Below are 20,671 nucleotides of genomic sequence, written 5' to 3'. Positions count from 1 at the left end.
GGATCAGTGCAAAGAAATAGAGGAAAATAATAGAATGGGAAAAGCTAGAGATCTCTTCAAGAAAATTAGAGATACCAAGGGAACATTTCATGCAAAGATGGGCTCAATAAAGGACAGAAATGGTATGGACCTAACAGAAGCAGAAGATATTAAGAAGAGGTGGCAAGAATACACAGAAGAACTATACAAAAAAGATCTTCATGACCCAGATAATCACGATGGTGTGATCACTCACCTAGAGCCAGACATCCTGGAATGTGAAGTTAAGTGGGCCTTAGGAAGCATCATTATGAACAAAGCTAGTGGAGGTGATGGAATTCCAGTTGAGCTGTTTCAAATCCTAAAACATGATGCTGCTAAGGTGCTGCACTCAGTATGACAGCAACTTTGGAAAACTCAGCAGTGGCCCCAGGACTGGAAAAGGTCAGTTTTCATTCCAATCCCAAAGAAAGGCAATGCCAAAGAATGTTCAAGCTACCACACAATTGCACTCATTTCACACTTTAACGAAGTCATGCTCAAAATTCTCCAAGCCAAGCTTCAACAATATGTGAACCATGAACTTCTAGATGTTCAAGCTGGATTTAGAAAAGGCAGAGGAACCAGAGATCAAATTGACAACATCTGCTGAATCATTGAAAAAGCGAGAGAGTTCCAGAAAAACATCTACTTCTGCTTTATTGACTACGCTGCAGGTTTTGACTATGTGGATCACAGTAAACTGTGGAAACTTCTTAAAGAGATGGGAATACCCAAGTACCTGACCTGCCTTTTGAAAAATCTGTAAGAAAGTCAAGAAGCAAGGTCCAGTTAGAACTGGACATGGAACAACAGACTGGGTCCAGATGGGGAAAGGAGTACGTCAAGGCTGTATATTGTCACCCTCCTTTTTTAACTTAAATCCAGAGTACGTCATGTGAAATGCCAGGCTGGATGAAGCGCAAACTGGAATCAAGATCAAGATTGCTAGGAGAAATATCAATAACCTCAGATACGCAGATGACACCACCCTTCTGGCAGGAAGGGAAGAAGAGCTAAATAGCCTCTTAATGAAAGTGAAAGAGGAGAGTGAAAAAGTTGGCTGAAAACTCGACTTTCACAAAACTAAGATTATGGCATCATTCTCCCAATATTTTCCTATCAGAGTTTTATAGTATCTAGCCTTGCATTTAGGTTTTTAATTCTTTTTTTAGTTTATGTTTGTGTATGGTATTAGAAAGTGTTCTAATTTCATTCTTTTGCATCAAGCTTTACAGCTTTCCCAACACCATGTATTGAAGAGATTGTCTTTTCTACATTGCATATACTTGCTCCTTTGCCACAGACTAGATGACACATAATAAGTATGTGGGTTTATCCCTGGACTTTCTGTCATTTTCCATTGATCTAATTCTGTTTTTTTTTTTTGTGTGTGTGCCAGTACCATACTGTTTTAATCAACTGTAGCTTTGTAGTATACTCTGAAGTCAGGGAGCCTGATTCCTCCAACTCTTTTTCTCACTCAAGAATGTTTTAGTTATTCAAGATCTTTGTCTTTCCATATAAATTGCAAACATTTTTGATGTAAATCTATGAAAAATGCCATTGATCATTTTATTTGTTGTTCTGTCACTAAATCATGTCTGACTCTTTGCAATCCCATGGACTACAGCATGTCAGACCCCCTTGTCCCTCACTGTCCCAGAGTTGGCTCAAATTCACATCCATTGAGTTGGTGATGTGATCTAACCCTCTCATCCTCTGCCACACCCTCTCCTTTTGCCTTCAATCTTTCCCAGCATCTGGGTCTTTTCCAGTCAGTCAGCTCTTTACATCAGGTAACCAAAGTAACAGAGCTTCAACTTCAGCATCAGTCCTTCCAATGGATATTCAGGTTTGATCTCCTTGCAGTCCAAGAGGACTCTCAAGAGTCTTCTCTAGCACCACAACTTGAAAACATAAATTCTTTGGTGCTCAACCTTCTTTTTGGTCCAACACTCACATCTGTACATGCTTATTGGTAAAACAAATTTTTAACTATATGGACCTTTGTCAACGAAGTGATGTCTCTGCTTTTTGATACCCTGTGTAGTTTTGTCATAGCTCTCCTTCCAAGGAGCGAGCATTTTTTAACTTCATGGCTGCTGTCACTCTCTGCACTGATTTTGGAGCCTAAGAAAAGAAAATAGGTCACTGCTTCCAGTTTTTCCCCTTATATTTGCCATAAAATAGTGGGACCAGATACCATGATCTTCGTTTTTAGAATGTTGTTTTGAGCCAGCTTTTCCTCTTTCACCATCATCAAGCAGCTCTTAGTTCTTCATTTTCTGCCATTAGAGGGGTATCATCTGCACTTCTGAGATCATTGATATTTCTCTCAGCAATCTTGCTTCTACCTTGTGATTCATTCAGCCTGGCATTTCTCATGATGTTCTCTGCATATAAGTTAAATAAGCAGAGTGACAATATACGAACTTGACGAACTTGACGTACTCCTTTTCTGATTTTGAACTAGTCTGTTGTTCCATGTTCAGTTCTAACCATTGTTTCTTGATCTCCATACACATTTCTCAGGAGGCAGGTAAAGTGGCCTAGTGCTTTGCACGGTGTTTTTGTGATCCACCCAGTCAAAGGCTTTTTCATAGTCAGTGAAGCAGAAGTAGATGCTTTTGAGGAATCCCCTGCTTTCTCCAATCCAACGAATGTTGGCAATTTGGTCTGGTTCTCTGCCTTTTCGAAATCCAGCATGTATATCTGAAAATTGTCCTTGCAAGTACTGCTGAAGTCTAGCTTGAAGAACTGTGATTAAACCTTGCTAGAATGTGAAACGAGTGCATTTGTACGGTAGTTTGAACCTTCTTTGGTGTTTCCCTTCTTTGTGATTGCAATGAAAACTAACTTTTTCCAGATGACCAATTAAATCTCCACAAGACGCTGCAGGCAGCACACAGAGTCTCATACACGCGTGACACATGACAGACGTTATGCATACATTAATTAGTACCATACGATATGTGAATAAATAAATTAATGTGGACACATTTAAAGGGATGATTACATACAAAAAAAAAAAAAAAACAAAAAAAAACATGAATTTACCCAAGCCTCCAATTCACCTGCTTTGACCTCCACTCAGGAAAGAAAGATCAACAATATGTCTCTAAGTCCTTTGAAGAGAAACTATATAGAATTTCTCTGATTCTAGAATGATAGAGGATAGTTAATGGAAGACTAAATGTAGAACTTTTCCTTGAAAAATGAGTTTGAAGTATATAGTAAGAATTGAGAAAAATCCACCACTTTGTGGATATTCTGAGGAATAAGTGCCATAAACCCTAATCCCATGCAGAATCTTATAGAGAAAAAAAGATCCCAGAGGAAAATTTTACCTGAGGAAGTTGGATCCTAGGTCCTAGGGCTTCAGTTTTCAGTAAAAATTTCCACTCCCTATGAGTACAGTCTATGAGGCTTCCTACCTTTTAAAAGGATCATATATGCTTCTACAGCTAGTCTATCAACATTAACTGCTTGAAACAGGAGAGCCCTAACCAAATATTCTGGGCTGCTATATACCTCACAAAATCTCTAATGACTTTGCAGCTGGGTTCATAATGAATGGAATGGAAGCTTCCCACTATTTCAGCTTAAATGAGAAAAAAATAACTACTCTCTATATATGTTTATTTATATTCTATTTTCATAGCTGAATAAAATTCATGCACGTGCACTCATTTTTAGAAAGGCAAATGAATCATAGGTTGATAAATTACTGAGCAAGCATGTTGATAATTAGTAGATAGATGAGATACTAGCTTATCAAGGAAGTTAAAAATATAGATGGATAGACAAATTGATAAACACATATAGAACATGCACTTAGATAATTGTCTAAACAAAGATACATACAGACCTGCATACAGATTTCTCATGAGACAGGTAAGGTGGTCGGTATTCCCATTTCTTTAAGAATTTTCCACAATTCGTTGTGATCCACACAGTCAAAGGCTTTGGTGTAGTCAATTAAGCAGAAGTAGATTTTTTTTCTGGAACTCTCTTGTTTTTCTCAATGATCCAATGGATGTTGGCAATTTTTCCAGTGGTCACATATGGATGTGAGAGTTGGACTATAAAGAAAGCTGAGTGCTGAAGAATTGGTGTTTTTGAACTGTGGTGTTGAAGAAGACTCTTGAGCATCCCTTGGACTTCAAGGAGATCAAGCCAGTCAATCCTAAAGGAAATCAGTCCTGAATATTCACTGAAAGGCTGATGCTGAAGCTGAAACTCCAATACTTTCACCACCTGATGCAAACAGCTGACTCATTTGTAAAGACCCTGATGCTGGGAAAGATTGAAAACAGGAGAAGATGGGGATGACAGAGGATGAGATGGTTGAATGGCATCACCAACTCACTGGACATGAATTTTAGTAAACTCCAGGAATTTGTGATGGACAAGTAAATCTGGTGTGCTGCAGTTCTTGGGGTCACAAAGAGTTGGACACGACTGAGTGAACTGAAACAGCTATTTTAAAAATCCTTATAGCAATTACAAGAATAGGCATAAGCCCTTGGGCATCTCTTTAGCCATCACTGAATAATGGTTAATTCAGGGATGCTGATTTAATAGTCCTTTAGGGAAAGTTACAAAACATATTTAACTAGATGAAGCTTCAGGCTAGATTTGGGCAGGGAGTTCATAATGACACAATTAGAAAGAGGCCAAGATGATGAAATTAGTACCTCTCTCAAATGAAGGAAAAAGTTATACAACTATTGCAAAACTAGAAAATAATTAAGCTACTAATTAACAATAGTCTTTTAATGTCTTTAATGGGAAAGACTCATTTAATTGTTGCTGAGTGACTCCACATTAAATCATTTTAATAAACACTCAGGAAATGATTTCTACCCTTATCAATTGCAGAGTCTAAAAGGATACTCAATGCATAGTCACATAAAGATTTACTATAAAGCAGAATATAGTAAAGGGTTAAAATAAGTGCAAACCAACTTATATAAAGCACACCAGTGTAAATATTTTATTCTGGCTGAGAAACACTGTAGTTGATGTGATATAAGAATACACAAAAACCTTGACAATTAGTTCAATTTTTATGATTTAGGTATGTTACTTGTTTTTTATGAACCTTTATTTCCTCATCTTGAACCTGATTTTAAGAGTTTCATCTATCATATGGTGTTTCAGAGAGGATTTAAAAAGATAATCTGAGTAAAGTAGTTAACATTTTAATATCATTTAATATTGTCAGGATTTCTATGTCTTTATCTACTTCATCAAAGTTGGGGAAGATATTTTGACAGAAAATATTTTAGGGCAAGAAGTCTAAATTGTTCACTAGGGACAGTAAGAAGAAATAAGTTTCTATTTTAAGATAGTGTCACTGGAAACATAATGAAAATAGGAGACATAACAGACATTTTAAAATCTGAATAAAATTGTTGATTTTTTTCAATTTCTCTATTCTTGGCTTATAGAAAAGTAGACTTTTAGGAGTTGTTGAGTATGGCAACCCCTAGAAAAGCTGATGAATAGATGTTTGGAGTGGAGAAGAAAGTTACAGAGTGAAAGGGATGGACGGTTTGATTCATTAGGTCAATAAGTTTCAGTGGTAAATGAATAAGCATTGTAATGATAGTAGTGAAGGAGTAAAATGAATGAGCAGGGAACTGAAATGAGGAGATGTGGGCCATTGTATCTAAGATAGATTAAAGAGAAATTTCTGAGTAATAGACTAGAAAATCGGTCAGTGATTTATCTTTGAGGTAATTTACAGAAAAATTGTAAAAAACCAAATAAACAAACAAAAAGACTTCCTAAAAGTGATATAAAATCCCACAGAGAAGGAGATGTACATCTGTGTTACATTCTAAAATGCTTATGAGGTTTTATTTCCATATATATTAAGATTGAAAAAAAAAACTTTTAACAAAGCTAGATTACATTTATTAGAATTGAAGAAAAAGTGAAATACCACTTCACACAAAAGCGTATTTTAAGCTTAGTTGTGAAAACTTTCCATCTCCTCCACATATAGCCTGTTAAGAAAATATAAAAATGAGCAAAATTTAACTGGCAAATGAAAAATCATATAATCAAGAAAACCAATGAAAACTTGGCAAGAAAGACTTTGGTAGTTGAACAAAAAATAACTTTTTGCTCCTCAACTCCTTGGCCAGGGAGGTAGAGAATCCACTCCTGACTGCTGCAGCCAGGAACACACAGCTCCCTAAACTCCACCAAAATAATCCAGTGAGTCACTAATGCAATAAAAGAGAGTAACAAGAGCAAAACCGGAGAAATGGAAGGCCGGAACCCAGAGCTGCTAAAATACATTACTTAAAATGTCCAGTTTTAACAACAAAAATAATATGAGACATGCTAAGAAACAGGAATATTTAACTTACATGCTGGAAAGGTAACGGATATTTCCTATGAAGGTGACCAGATATCCAGATTTATCAGGAAAAAAACCAAAAACTTCAAATTATAGAGTGTTTTATAAAGACCATTATATACAGGTTTATGGAATTAAAGGAACTATGATTAAGGAAATAAATGGAAGCATAATGGCTATATCACATCAAGTAGAGAATATTAATACAGAGATAGAATTCATGAAAAAACAACAGAAGAAATTATGAAGTTGAAAAATAAATAACTTAAATGAAAAATACTATTTACTAGGGGTCTCATAAGTAGATATGAATTGACAGAAGAAAGAATAAGTGAGCTGATGATAGACTGATGGAAATCATGCATGTCAAAAAATAAACAAGAAAATGAATGAAGATAAATGAGGAGAGCCTCAAGCAAATGCAGGCCACCATTAAGCATGCAAAAATACATGCAATGGTAGTATCAGAGAGGGGAAAATAAAAGAAGAAAAAATATTCAAGGAAATAACAGTTGCCTAATACTCAAATTTATTTAAATTTAATTTATGTATCAAAAAAACTCATCAGACTCCAAGAAGAATAGCTCAAAAAGCCACATAAATGAAGACTAAATAAAAACTCCCTTAGATAAGCAAATGCTGATATAATATGTTAGTAATTTATTTATCTTATAGGAAATACAAAAGGAAGTTCATTGAGCTGAAAACAATTGGTACCAGACAGAAATTCAATACATACAAACATACACACATACATACATACACTGAGTGTCAATAAACATAATTATATAGATAAAAAACAGTAGGATTCCATATTTCTTCATCTTTGTCCTCTTGACTAACTTAAAAGGTAATCATATAAAGTGATGTGAATACAAGTAAATAGGTTTATAAAAGTGATTGACAAGATAATGCCTCCTTACCCAAGACGTCCACAATCTTGATTTCTGCAAACTGTTAAGGTGTGCCTTTCTTTCACATGAATTGCAATATAATGACAAAGATGGCATGAAAACATTTTTCATAAATCTGTGGGAAATCATGGATTATTCTTGAGTAGCACTCAGACAATTGGTTACATGAAGAAAATTAGATAAGCTTATTACCGTTTATTACCGTAGGCGAGAAATAAAGATACATAGATGTTATCACTGAAGATCTGGGTTCCCCTGGTGGCTCAGATGTTAAAGCGTCTGCCTGCAATATGCGAGGCCTGGGTTCGATCCCTGGATTGGGAAGATCCCCTGGAGAAGGAAATGGCAACCCGCTCCAGCACTCTTGCCTGGAAAATCCCATGGACAGAAGGAGCCTGGTAGGCTACCATACATGGGGTATCAAAGAGTTGGACTGACTGAGCAACTTCACTTCATTGCTAAAGAGCTATATGTATCTCTAAACCATAACTCTTTTTTTTTAATATTTCCCCTTGCTTCAACAGGTTTCTAAAAAAGACATATCCAAAATTCATCACAGAAACTACAAAATGTGTTATGCCTGGGGCATCTGATGTTAAGAGTAAGGAAGCTGTGGTACATATACACCATGGAATATTACTCAGCCATTAAAAAGAATTCATTTGAATCAGATCTAATGAGATGGATGAAACTGGAGCCCATTATACAGAGTGAGGTAAGCCAGAAAGATAAAGACCATTACAGTATACTAACACATACATATGAAATTTAGTAAGATGGTAATGATAACCTTATATGCAAAACAGAAAAAGAGACACAGATGTACAGAAAAGACTTTTGGACTCTGTGGGAGAAGGCGAGGGTGGGATGTTTTGAGAGAACAGCATCGAAACATGTATATTATCTAGGGTGAAACAGATCACCAGCCCATGTTGGATGCATGAGACAAGTGCTCGGGCCTGGTGCACCAGGAAGACCCAGAGGGATCGGGTAGAGAGGGAGGTGGGAGGGGGCTCGGGATGGGGAATACATGTAAATCCATGGCTGATTGATGTCAATGTATGACAAAAACCACTACAATATTGTAAAGTAATTAACCTCCAACTAATAAAAATAAAAAATAAAAAAGTAAAAAAAAAAAATAGAGTAAGCCAAATTTCGGAGTCTCTTGTTCAATTTGTCACTTATATTCCAGATGTAAAAAAAAATCTGTATTTGGACTGGTGGTGGTGGGTCAGTAGCTAAGTTGTGTTTAGCTCTTGTGACCCTGAGGACTGTAGCCCACCAGGCTCCTCTTTCCATAGCATTTCTCAGTTAAGAATACAGGAGTGGGTTGCCATTTCCTTCTCCAGGGGATCTTCCCGACTCAGGGACGGAGCTTGCATCTTTTACGTCCCCTTGCAGGCAGATTCTTTATTTACTGAGCCACCAGGGAAGCCCATAATTTGGGAACCATATCTAATATATCCTGTGACATTTGACTAATGCCATCTTTTAGAGCATTTTCTGTGATTGGAGCCTTTCTATGGTCTTCAGTTTTGTATTTCTACCAAACTTAGGGCTCAGGTGGATAGATAGGAAGGCTGTGATTAAGAATTAAGGAGGATATGTTGTATGACAAAACCATGATTCCAAAAAAATCTGAACAATCTGGATAAATGGGTTCGAACTATCTTTTTCTTAGATATAACTTAATATGAATAAACATTGCATTCTGTTCTTAAAGCATAATGATTTAAATGCAGAAAAGCAGTAGGAGGGAAGTATAAAGTATTAGGCTTTTAAGTTGAGCTTATAATTATATGTGAGTCAGTAATATTATCTATGTGATTAAAAAGTTAATATAATGTTAAACTTCATTAAAAGACAATGTATAATACAAAAGGAGTGAGTTTTAACATTTATTCTGGTATTCTCTGGCAAGGTCAATTCTAAATATAATGGATGCAAAACTACATTTGTTTATAAGAGGCAACTTTTTAAGGAACAATAACATTCGCGTAAGCAGAATGTTGAGCAATAAAAGCCATTGACTCAAAATATTTACCACCATGTTCCAAGCATAATATTAGGCAGTACCACAGAGGAAAATAATTAAAGAAAGTAAGTGTTGTATATTTAGTTATTGCTTCCAATTATTATGATTTTTTTTTGCCTCTCCTTGTGAAATGATTATACTTCCTATTTCATTTACTCCCAAATTGGTCATTTGCCTCTGAAAACAACTTGTAAAAATGACAAGTGCTACTACTGAGCAGAAACTTAAAAATCCATGTATGCTTCCCCAATATATTTATCTTTCATCCATGCTGTCCCTAAATGGTCTGATCTCTCAATGAAGAATACCTATGCATCAGAGTCCTTGCTGACCTGCAGCCAAGCAAACAGGTGTTGTAAGAGAAATAAATCTTTTTGGCTTCAAACACTGAAATTTAAGAATTGTTTGTTATGAAAACATCACCTGGCAGAATTTGACTAAGGTTTTAAGGATAACTAGAACAAGACACTCAGGGAGGCCATTGTCCCCAATTACCTGATGGAATATTTTAAGGAAAAATTATTAGACTTCCTTGGTGAAATTGCAGCAGATGCCCTAGGCAAGAGGTTGTAAGATAGAGTAGATGTGTTCAGATATGGTGCAATAGCAGAAGGCCTGAAAGTCTCAGGTGCTCAGTCCAAAAATGATGCATTGCTCATAAAGCTTGTCAGATCTTGTCTATGAGGGCTCTGCTCCACGTGTTCATTCAAATACTCCTGATGATAGATGCGCCTCCACCATTTTGTAAATGCACCAAATGAAATACATGACCTTTAGGTCCCTAGAGCAGAAGAAGAGACATTTGGAAAATCATGCTCTGACTCTTCCATGCATTGGCCTGAAATGCACACAATTTTTTTCTACCCACAGCGCACGTGCCACAAAGATCCCACGTGGCACGGTGTAGATCCTGCATGTCACGACTAAGACTTAAAGCAACCAAAAACAACAACAAAAAAAATGTCTCCCTTCACATTGTACTGAATAATTATAATTACACTTTAGTTCACTGCATTTTGCATAGTTATTTCAGTGTTAGTCTCTTGGTCATGCCCAATTCTATGCGACCCCATGGACTGTAGCCTACTAGACCCCTCTGTCCATGGGGTTTCCCAGGAAAGAATATTGGAGTGAGTAGCCATTCCCTTCTCCAGGGGATCTTCCCGACACAGGGATCAAATCCTGGTCTCTTGCACTGCAGACAGTTTCTTTACCATCTGAGCCACTAGGAAAGAGTAACTGGGAAGACTTATTTTACTCTTTAAATTTTAGAATTGTATTATTCTTCAATAAATTTTCTTTTATTTATAAACCCTATTCTAATCTTATATTTCCCAGATTATACACAAAGCATCCTCATTTTTCTCTCTTTGGATAGATAATTTTAGAGACAAATGTCTTCATGATGGTTTCATGCAGTGACTCCTGATTATCTTGTGGAGTTTCAAATGCTGTTTTTAGAGGGACTGACACTATGATAGTTAAGTGTTGTTTTTTGATTAGAAGTATTCAAATAACTCACCAACCTTGACTCTCAGCTTGTCTAAATTTAGAAGTCCTCCATATAATCAATTCGTGTGGCTCATGTTAAAGACTAAATACTTGGAATAGAGCATTGATTCTTTATAGAGACTTAACTATTTTAATTAAACAAATATATGCCAAAGAAAAATTTAGTGGCGTTGATAACTTCTGTTATTAAAGGAAGAATATTCTTCAGTTTATGGAAAATCAGAATATATCATTATTCTTGGGTCAGAGTAAGATAATGTTTACCTACAAGATCATTTTTCCAAGGAGTAAGCGTCTTTTAATTTCATGGCTGTAGTCACCATCTGCAGTGATTTTGGAGCCCCAAAAATAAAGTCTGCCAGTGTTTCCACTGTTTCCCCATCTATTTGCCATGAAGTGATGGAACCAGATGCCATGATCTTAGTTTTCTGAATGTTGAGCTTTAAGCCAATTTTTTCACTCTCCTCTTTCACTTTCATCAAGAGGCTGTTTAGTTCTTCTTCACTTTCTGCCATAAGGGTGGTGTCATCTGCATATCTGAGATTATTGATATTTCTCCCGGCAATCTTGATTCCAGCTTGTGCTTCTTCCAGTCCAGCGTTTCTCATGATGTGCTCTGCATATAAGTTAAATAAGCAGGGTGACAGTATACAGCCTTTTCTTGGTCATGAAAAGTTATTACCAACCTAGACAGCATATTAAAAAGCAGAGACATTACTTTGCCAGCAAAGTGCCATCTAGTCAAGGCTATGGTTTTTCCAGTAGTCATGTATGGATGTGACAGCTGGACCATAAAGAAAGCTGAGTGCTGAAGAATTGATGCTTTTGAACTGTGCTGTTGGAGAAGACTCTTGAGTCCCTTGGACTGCAAGGAGATCCAACCAGTCCATCCTAAAGGAGATCACTCCCGGGTGTTCAATGGAAGGACTGACGCTTAAGCTGAAACTCCAATACTCTGACTACCTGATGTGAAGAGTTGCCTCATTTGAAAAGACCCTGATGCTGGGAAAGATTGAAGGCAGGAGGAGAAGGAGATGACAGAGGATGAGATGGTTGGATGGCATCATCGACTCAATGGACATGGGTTTGGCTGGACTCCGGGAGTTGGTGATGGACAGGGAGGCCTTGCGTGCTGCGGTTCATGGGGTCGCAAAGAGTCGGACATGGCTGAGTGACTGAACTAACTAACTGCAAACTATTTTTTGGAAGTTGATACTCATTGGTAGTGTCTGCCATGATACTGAATGCCTCAGGTCATGTAAAATTAAAGGCATTGTTGCTGTAGCTGTTCACTCACTAAGTCGTGTCCGACTCTCTGTGACCCCACAGACTGCAGCACCCGAGGCCTCCCTGTCCTGCACTGTCTCCCGGACTTTGCTCAAACTCGTGTCCATTGATTCAGTGATGCCATTCAATTATCTCATCTTAAGTTACTGCAAAACATTGTAAAAACTTCTTACTCTAATATTCCTTGAGGCCTTATTTTGTAAAGCCCTAAATAATAGCAAAATTAAATCTCCAGAGATAAATTAAATTCCAAGTGAAGTCATTACAGAATAAAATTTGCAAAAACTCATTTTTATATATTAATCTACACAGTAACAACAAAAGAGAGTATTCTAAAGTCTACAGTTTTAGTTTCTGTGATATTAGGAGATACCTGTAAGATTCTAACTACCTCTTCACTTCCCAAATCTCACGTTATAATAATGGCATCAATACGAATATATTTTTCATTACAAATCATGTGGATTATCAGCAGAGACATGGATTGATTAGCATTAAAAGATAGACTGTATCATATTGTTTGTAACATAAATCACCGAATAGTTGGGTGGTATTCTGCAAGTAAGTAATTTATGAGGTTTCAGTAGACTTTGGTCAATAGCAAAAAAAAAAATCAAAGTTTGACTAATAGTTGATGTTTTATTCTTCACAGGAGACAAAAGAGCTTTAAATTTAAATATTCTTTACATCAGACATTAGCGTGTGTGTTCAGTTGCTCAGTCCTGATTCTTTGCCACCTGATGGACTGTAACCCGCTAGGCTCCTTCGTCCATGGAATTCTCCAGGCAAGAATACTGGAATGGGCTCCCATTTTCTAATCCAGGGGATCTCCCTGACCCAGGCTTGAACCTGTATCTCCTGCATTGGCAGGCAGATTCATTACCACTGATCCACCTGGGAAGCCCACTTCAGACATTATAAGTTCTAAACAACCTCTATGGCCATATGGTTAAAGCACGATGTAGAGATGATTTCTTATTTATTCTTTTATTCATTTATTTGCTGAACATCCAAACCTTTCTGGTTACTGTGCTAAATCTGAGATATAAGTCAGGTAGAATAATTTGTAAAATGAAAAGTCCTTTAATAAAAGAAGTAAATAAAATAAATCATTAATGTAAAGTATATGCCAATTAAAGAATCTGAAGAATGAACTGTTTTTAACAAAATGAAAGCCCCAAAATTCAAACTATTTAAACTAGTCTACATTTAAAAATGCATTTTCTTATATTTTACAACACTTAAAATATATTTTGATGCTTTAATCTATTTTTTGTGATACAGTATTAAGTGCATGATAAATAAAATTTAGGGACAGAAGGGGAAATGTGCTAAATTAAACACAAAGAGAATTTTTAAATTGGTGGATTTTTTTTTTTTTTTTTAGTTTCACTGAATCATATCACTGTAAACTAACTTAAGTGATGTCTAGACAACTGTGCGTCTATCATTGGCAAAATGTAAAGAAGTCTTTACAAAATATTTAAACATGTAATGCTGAAGCAGTCAGCAGTGCTGCTCACCAATCTACTTCAGGACATAGCGTTCAGATTCCCTGAACCTTTTAAGTTAAGCATGGCCATATGATGTGCTTTAGACAATGAAATGTGAGAAACACAAGCAATCTTTCTCACTTTTGCATGAACTCATTTAAGAGGTGATTTTTTTTAATCATTTGTTCCTTTGCTGAGAAAATCATTATAGCATATGTTTACAAAGAACCTCTATCTGCCTGCAGTTTAACTTGTAAACATTAGCAAATGACCCTACCAACTAGCATTGCCTATTCAGTTATAAAACCTGATTTGAGCCAATAAAAATCTGTGATTATGTATTATTGAACCATCATCTAACCTATCCATTAATAATTTTGTTATATGACAGTTTTATGAAAGTGAAGTCGCTCAGTCGTGTACAACTCTTTGTGACCCCATGGACTGAAGTCCACCAGGCTCCTCCCTCCATGGGATTCTCCAGGCAAGAATACTGGAGTGGGTTGCCATTTCCTTCTCCAGGAGATCTTTCCAACCCAGGGATTGAATCCAGGTCTCCCAATTGTAGGCAGCAGCTTTACCGTCTGAGTTACAGTTTTATAGATTCTACTTAATTCTGTGTTCTCGAAACCCGGAAATGAAGCTATAATATCTGTGTCCTGCGTGAAATAAGCCACCTGATGTGTGAGATCAAGTCCTCTGTAACCAAGCTCAGGTCATCATTCAGGACACGTCTTTTTTCTCATCAGTTCAACTTCAGTGCTTTTGATGTCCATTCCTTTTAGGTTAATTTGACCACAAGGTTCATGTTTCTTCTGAGTGATTTTTAAAATTTCAAATTCTAGAAAGCAAATGTTGTGTTGTTGCCCTTTCTCCCTCAGAAGACCAGTGTTTTCCTTATTCAAACCATCTGTTTTCTCAGTATTCCACAGGGTTTGGAGAATTACAGTCTCATAAAATTACAAAAGATTTTATTTCAAAATTTAAATAAAAAAATGGGACATTCTCTCATTTTACTTTTGTGTAATGAAGAGAAGCTTTTACTTGATCTTTCTCATAGTAAAGAAGATCTATCCAAACATGGACTTTTTTTCTCCAATGTTTATATTTAGCAGTAGTAATTTTGCCTTAATTCTTCACCAAATTTCAGGCCCAGGATGAAGATGAGATGGTTAGATAGCATCATCAAGTCAACAGACATGAATTTGAGCAAACTCTGGGAGACAGTGAAGGAAAGGGAAGCCTGGCCTGCTGCAGTCCATGTTGCCTTAAAGAGTCACACACAACTTGGTGGCTGAACAAGAACAAACAGCAGAGATAGAGCATTCACGTAGCTACAGACAGGGCTTCTCCCGGGGCTCAGTGGTAAAGAATCCACCTGCCCGTGCAGGAGATGCAGGTTCGGTCCCTGGGTTGGGAAGATCCCCCGGAGAAGAAACTGGCAAACCATTCCAGTCCTCCTGCCTGGGAAATCCATGGGCAGAGTAGCATGGTGGTCTACTGTCCTCGGGGTCGCAAGAGTCCGGCGCGACTCAGCAACTAAAACCACAACAGCGTAGCTTTTGACATTATCAGGGACATTTTGGAAGACATGTTGCACCGTACCATTCAGGACCATTGCAGAAAATAATTACCTTGGCAAAATCATGAGGAAAGACAGAATATGTTTGTATTAAAAAAAATCTTTCCCAAAATTACCATATCAAATGTTCTCATGAACAACTTTCTCTTCCTTATGTGTTTTTTTTAATGTTATTTTAAACTAGGTTATGTAGTATAAACACTAATCAATAATGATGGATAAACAATAAGAGGAACATGAACCTTTAACCTTGGGAAAATATAAGCAAAGAAAACACAAAACAAAAATAGGAAAGGAAATAGTGCGTAACTGTACGGTCAGGTGACTCAGGATGGCTGCTCTCGTTCTCTGGACGTCGCCTGCCTGACCAGGGCCTGCTTCACCCATCACACGTGACTCACCTTTCTAAGTATGTTCCCCAGGCCCCAGCTAGTGCTTGTTCTCAGTGAGAGGGCAGTGGGGGGCGTGCCCCTGCACCGGTTCCCCAGTAACTAACACGCCCACCCGGCATCAGTCCCCTGGTCCCTGGCGATCTCTCCTTTCCTCCTCCCCCCAACAAAGGCTGCGACCACATGCTGCCCACGTTATGCGGCAAAGGGTAGGGTATTGTTCCAGGACCTTGCCTGAGACATGGAAGCGCCCCCATCCCTTAAACCACTGATGTCTCTGTTATTAACTCTGGGCTCTTTCTTTGCTCTTAACGTCAGACAAATACAAGCCTTTCAGTCTTGTGGAGTACAGCCCAACAAGAGCAAATTGACTTACCATGATTTGAATACAATATTGAGTAGTTCCAAGTAACTATTTGATTTACACATTTGATCTTTTCATTTATTAACCTTACTATTTGGCCAATCTGATGAGAATTTTAGAAAATATTGAGTCACAAAGTAAGCCATGCATTTGTTACTAAACAAAAATGTGAGGAAAGCAAGAGTGTAAAGATAATTACAAGTAGATAGCAAATATACAAGGAAATATTAAAATATTTAATGTAAGGGCGAAAGAGAATTTCTATTCAAACATTACAATAAAACATTAAATATGATCTCTTATTGTATAATTCACAAAGTATATGAAAGGATTGAGATATTTCAAATCTCAATTTTTTTCCAGAAGGAAGAAAGAGTAAATAAGTACCACAATAAAATGTAAGTTGCAATTATTATTAATTAACAAACAATACATTAAGAACAAAGGAATGGAAATCCTTAACATTAATGAACTGCACATAACTGTCAAGTCTAAGAAAGACTTATGTGTAAATTTATACAGCCATGAAAGTCTAGCTTAGATTGGTGGGCTTAAGAAACTGCAGTCTATTCCAAAAAAAATATTGACTAAAGAAAAATTTTGATTGAATGTTATACTTGTGGTTACAGATCATGCAATAGTGTGTCCCAATGAGACTATTCAAGTATTTGAGTCGTATTCTCACATTCAATGATTTAAGAGTTAAAATGAAAGAGTGAGAATATTATCCTTCTAAATAATCTCACACACTTTTTTATATGCAGACATTCAATAAACATGTAAATTATGTAAGAAGAGCAAATTTGGAAGCTGACCATAACAGAATGATATAGTACTTTTATCAGTTTTCATGTTAATAATGGGATCGTCTTGGAGATAACAGGACCATTAGAGAGAAGATTTAATACATGTAACATATAAGCCAGATAGGGTGGAGCAAAAACCAACTTCGTCTGAAATCACAGATGAAATGGACATTATCCCAAAGTCAGAGACAGATTAGAAGACAGTTTGAAGCGGGGAAAGATCAGCAAAAGGAAGTAGAAAACACAAAGAAGAAACATGAAAGATACATAAGTGTTGGTGTTAGCAGTTTAGCCAAAGGTCAAGTAGTCTCAATTGTATCATTCATCATTTGGTCTGTTTTTGTCAAACTTCTCCAGCAATGCTGATGAGAATTTTAGAAGCAATTGAGTTACAAGAGAAAGTAGAAAAAATTAAAAAAAGAAAAAGAAAAGTGTAAAAATATTTAGGAATAGAATTTCTCTTTTCTAGCTATCTTTCTTAATTAAACCAATTTCTTAATATTAGCTATATTAAAATCCAAGTAAGAAATAAGACCTCTGGGATCTCACTGTAGGGAGAGCTTTTAAAAAAAAAAACAAAAAACTGAAAATAAAAACTATGAGAAAAATAACAATGGTAAGCATAAAGTAGAAACTAAACAATTGAGATGTCTTAGGAACTTCAAGAAAGAAATTTCTAAAGAAGTATCATTGAAAGCTATACTTAAAGAATTAGAATTTAGTGACTGGAGGAAGAGGCTATTGGACCATCCAAAAGTGATCAGAAGAAACAGAAAAACTGGAGCCAAGACACGAAAGGTTTTTAAACGTAAATAACTACCATCTCAGGTAAGAGACTCATTGCCTGTGCAAGAGAAGTGCATGGGGAGGGAGACTGAGTCAAACAAGGTCTCCAGTTGGAAATAACATAACATTTGGGGGTCGATGAAAAGACTATAGGAAGATTATAGGTGATCTATAGGTTAAAAAATAGTTTCTAACATGTAACCAAAAGGAAAGGGGGAAGAAAGAAACACAATTAAGGATGTTTTCCAGGAAGGTAAAAATATTGGAAAACCAACATCTGTTTTAAAAAGACCTGACAACTTATTTGTAGGAGAAAATAAATTTTATAATAGAGAAGAGTGACAAAATTTAATTGAGAGTAATAACATTGAAGATTCCTGGGTTATGAGAATTACTAGTAGAAGAAAAAAACGTATAATACATAAAATATTTCATTATAAAGACAGGCTAAAACATTTATTTAAAATGGAAATGCTTTTAAAGTTATAATTCTGTTCAAATACAAGAATTTACTATTCTTATTGTCACAAGTGGATTCCTTTAAATTACAGTTACAGCACTATAGATGTCATATACTTTGGGGAATGAAAATGAGCAATAAAACAAAATGAAAAAGCCTGAAGAAAAATATATTCCAGGCAAGTTTTGCAAGGTATTAGTTGGCATGTAACATGTCAGAAATAATTGAAATACCCAACTACCCAAATGCATCACAGAAAAAATAAAATAAAATGGAATCCTACATATTTATTTCTGCAAATATTTAAATAACATTAGTAATTTTCATATTTTACAAGCCTCATGAAAATGAAAAATAAATGAGATTTTTAAACTTGCTACTCTCTTTTGATTCTGTAGTAATTTATCTTCAATTTGAAAATTTCAGAAAATGTATTAATACCCCTAAACTCTAATATAGTTAGGCTTCCCAGGTGCCTCAGTGGTAAAGAATCCACCTGCCAATTCAGGAGATGCAAGCAGCACAGGGTCTATCCCTGGATCAGGAAGATCCCCTGGAGTCGGAAATGGCAACCCACTTCAGTATTCATGCCTGGAAAATTCCATAGACAGAGGAACCTGGCAGCTACAGTCTCTGGGGTTGTAAAGAGTTGGACATGACTGAGCACGCATACACAATGCAATATTGTTAAGGGGTATGTGTGTGTATGTGTGTGTATGGGTTCTTCAATATCTACATTTAATGCAATCTAACTTAAGTCATTACATTCACATTAATAACAAAATTCTAGTGCATTGACTTCACTGAATCTAGAAAAAATATTCAAAAACATTATTTTATGCTACAAGTAGCCCATTTTGGTCTTCCATATTTAAATTTTTGAAAGTTGTAATCATAAGTTGTTCATTTAAAATCTCAAAGCTACTTAATAGAGGCCTTTTATCCAATATTTTATATGCCCCATATAGTGTTCCTTCCTCAACACATAAGTCATCTGATTCTGATTTTTAATATCCAGCTTCAAATTCAGTGATTCTTAGTAAGATAGATATTTGTCAATGTACTTGATATTGAGATACAGCAAAATATCAACTAGACAAAAGGAGTCTGAGTGAACTGCCTGCTATTCCTGGGTGGAAAAGAAAGAGCATTTAATTCAAAGGTCATCTATATTTGATATACTTGCTGATAGCTTAATTTACTTAATTCTTAATGGCACTATCATTTATTAAAATTAGACTACATTCTTTTAGCCCTATAGTGGAAGAACTGGGTGAAGTAAATGACTCCGTGAATATATTACATATTTTATTACCTCATTTGATTTTGATCTTAAAATACAAAGCCCGTATATAATTTTGTCTTGATTTTTTAAAAAAGGGAGTGAGGGAGTTCCCTGGTGGTAAAGTGGGTAAGATTTCGACTTTCAATGCAGGGAGTGCAAGTTTGATCCCTGGTTGGGGAATTAAGATCCCATATGCCTCGCAGCCAAAAACCAAAATGCAAAATAGAAACGATATCACAGCAAATTCAATAAGGGCTTTAAAAATGGCCCACATCAAAAAGTATTTTTAAAAAGGAAAGTGAAATGGAATTATTTTAATTCCGAAATCCTAAATCTTGTTTTGTATATAATGAAGCGTTGAAGACTGGCTAAGGAGAAGTAAACAGAATACAGGGAGGATCCCAGATGCCCTTAAAGCTACTCTTGCTTTTGAGCCAAGCGCAGAGCTGTCTTTACTCCCCGAAGCGTGTGAAGGTCATTAGGACATCGCGGTGAGTGCTGGGCAGACTTGTGTACCCTCCCCAGATCCCTTCTCCACCTCTTCCCTCCCTGTTTGGTGCCCTGAGATGCTGTTCTGCAAGAACTGCGTTAGTGGACTTCCTTGCCTTCTGGCTCTTCCCTGGTTTCAGCCTCAGGGAGGAAGGAAAAGGAGATCTAGAAGCGTCGTTCTTCAATCCCTGCGCAGTGGGGGTGGCTGTGGCCTGGCTGAGGGCCCCGAGAGGAGGCAGTGATACAAGCCGGGCTTCGCTCCCCACGCAGCCCTCCCTGAGCGCGGGTTCCAGACTGTCTGCTTACCCCGGCTTCAAGCCCAGCCGGTTAACGACTTCTAGGTTTCACCATATGACTTATATTTTCCCTCCATCTTGCCCAAACCTGTGCAGACAGTCGTTTTATTAAACTTTCTCTAAATAACCATTTTTACAGCTAGCATCAGTTAGAAACCTGAGTGATATACAATAGAGGGAAAATGAAATACCTGTTGTAGGATCTTCAATAGTATATAAGCTCCTTCAGGACAGAAAGTATGTGTTTTTGTCTTTGAGGTCTAACCTCTGAAATCAATATGTTTTCTTGCTGTTCAAATCACACCTATAATTGGGGATCTGCTTTTGGTTTAAGTGAGATGATGAAAAGTTCAAAGGGTAGTGAGTACACCTGTTAAAACAAGTTCATTAAGACCATTGTATCATTAGAATCTTTCTATAAATAGGACATAATGGACATAACTATAGGCATCAAGATTCCAAATAACACCGGTGAGCATCTTATGAACATTACAGTTGTATCATAGCATACATATCATTGATCATTAGATATATTGACAGCTTAATGTATTTTCCGTACTAGTACCAATGTAACTT

The sequence above is a fragment of the Cervus elaphus genome, chromosome 21 (assembly GCF_910594005.1).
Source record: "Cervus elaphus chromosome 21, mCerEla1.1, whole genome shotgun sequence".
Taxonomy (NCBI): domain Eukaryota; kingdom Metazoa; phylum Chordata; class Mammalia; order Artiodactyla; family Cervidae; genus Cervus; species Cervus elaphus.
This window is presented reverse-complemented; position numbering follows the sequence as displayed.